Source organism: Schistocerca americana, chromosome 11 (genome assembly GCF_021461395.2).
Source record: "Schistocerca americana isolate TAMUIC-IGC-003095 chromosome 11, iqSchAmer2.1, whole genome shotgun sequence".
NCBI lineage: Eukaryota > Metazoa > Arthropoda > Insecta > Orthoptera > Acrididae > Schistocerca > Schistocerca americana.
The window spans coordinates 17,903,632-17,905,777 of NC_060129.1; the positions used below are offsets into that span (position 1 = coordinate 17,903,632).

Consider the following 2,146-nt stretch of genomic DNA (forward strand, 5'->3'; position numbering starts at 1 on the left):
CAGAACTCCCAGTGGCAATGGGTGACTGACCTTCTTACGTTCGGCCACGTGGAACGACAGCAATCGTTTCAAACACTGTACTCACTAATCTGTATTTTGACAAACGACCGACTTTCACTCATTCGATGAACTCTTGTACATGGTGGACTGTGACTCATTTAGCTGAACGTTTCCACAGGACGAGAATGCCAAATATCGGTTTGGGAGGAAGCATATAGTTTTCTGGTGCTTTCCTCAGCAATACGTACGATATGTTTTACAATGCTATAACAAATAACATCCGTAATTTACGGTTCATACACAGAATAAGAGTTTATGACTTGTGTTTAATGCAGTACAGATACAGACACGATATCGAGGTATCAAGGGTGATATATCGGAAACCTTATTTGTAGAGGAAACTCGTATAGTGAGTTAGAGATTAACATTCGGTCGCCTCAGAATCTTCTCCATTCGTAGAGTTCTAGATCTTACGGCCGACATACATCCCTACTTTGAACCCATAGAAGGATTTTGAAATAGATCTGGTGCGTAGCTTTTGCAGTCATTAGGCCTAAAATTCTCCCTTTTTACAGGGAATGTTCAAACATTCTTCGGTGCTCCGTCACTGGTTAAAGTGTAACGACTCTTACAAGGAAATGAACGCCCTTAGCTGTTTACAGGCGTTGACATACGTCAACGGGGACAGATGAAAATGTGTGCCCCGACCGGGACTCGAACCCGGGATCTCCTGCTTACATGGCAGACGCTCTATCCATCTGAGCCACCGAGGACACACAGCATACGGCGACTGCAGGGATTTATCTCTGGCACGCCTCTTACGGGAATCGGCAACGCGCCGCGAGTAATGAGTATAATGGGCGGGGCCACTGCGAACGTAGTGCGGGACAATACGTTGAGAATGTCCGGAAGAACAGACAGCATCTTAGTGAATGTAACGACCCACCCTTGTCTGACGTGTGCCTGTGACGGCCGGCAAGCACTCGGGGATCTGCAGCAGTGCCAAGCCGGCCCTGGGGACGCGTGTGCGGAGCCGGACTGCCGCCTGGGGAGACTCACGTGTATTCGGCAGACACCGCGGCAGGCCTCGTTCCGTGGTGCACAGCCGTGACGTCACAACACGGACACTGCCGTCCTGTCTGTTACGGCCGACTCTGCGACGCCACGTGTGCAGCCTCTACCAGCGACAGAGCTTGGCCTTGGACTTTTCTCACCGAAATTAGGCGTTAAGTATTCGAAAAGATTCGTCCTGTTATCAAGTTTAAGCATTTAAAGGGCGCACTTTTCCTTCTGGCACGGCTTAAACACACTTTATAAAGCTACAAATGGCGTACATCTAATCCATCGTTTGGAACACAACGGGTGACAAGCGTTGTAAGGTGGCGACGGCGTTGCACCTTAGATGAGTCCGTTTAACGTGACACTTCAGGTTTTGTTGGAGTAATACTCTAAATCACGGCGTAGGAAATCCGTGTGGAAACGCACCGGCACGCGAGAATTCCTCGATTTTCTAATTATAAGATTTTGCGGAAAGGCAGTACGCGAGACAGAGCTCGGCTACCTCCCCGCCTAGCCGCCGAGAACCACGGCCTGACAGTATGAGTGGTCCACGGGGGGATTCCTGTAATCCAGGCTGTTCCAACCGAGCTCCAGGGAGCCGGAGCGCTCCGGAGCGCTCGCTGCGGCAGCTCGGAGCCCGCGTGGAGGGGGAAAGCGAACTCACTGCCCCCTGGCCGCATGCAGCCGTAATAATCCGTGCTCAATGACAGCTGCGACTAGCCGCGGGAGCTCTGTACCTCTATTGGAGGATACCTTTCTATTCATTGAGAGGGATGGCCGACCGCAGTGTTTTGTATGTCATAAAGTATTTAATTCCGCGAAGAGGTACAATATACAGAATTAAATACAGTCAGGTAGAAGCCGTTGCTCGCAGAGAACTGGTAGCCAGGCTTAAGAACGTCATACCAGTAGACGTATGTTTAAAACGGATTCGTAATACGGAGGGTATCAAAACGTGCAACACAGTTCGTGTTCTGTAATGCACCAAGAGGCACTGTGTGCTGAAACAGTAGAGCTAGGTGGCGTAATGAAAGATGTCGTGAACTGTGTGAATTTTGTGCGTCGTCAAAGGATTCCTGAAAGATGT

At 49.8% G+C, this 2,146-nt stretch overlaps 1 non-coding gene across 1 annotated transcript; it reads right to left on the minus strand.

Moving 5' to 3' along the window:
- Nucleotides 1-699: 699 nt before the first annotated feature.
- Nucleotides 700-773, minus strand: Trnat-ugu. Its single transcript has one exon. It is a non-coding gene; the product is annotated as a tRNA-Thr (tRNA).
- Between the last annotated feature and the right edge of the window lie 1,373 nt (nucleotides 774-2,146).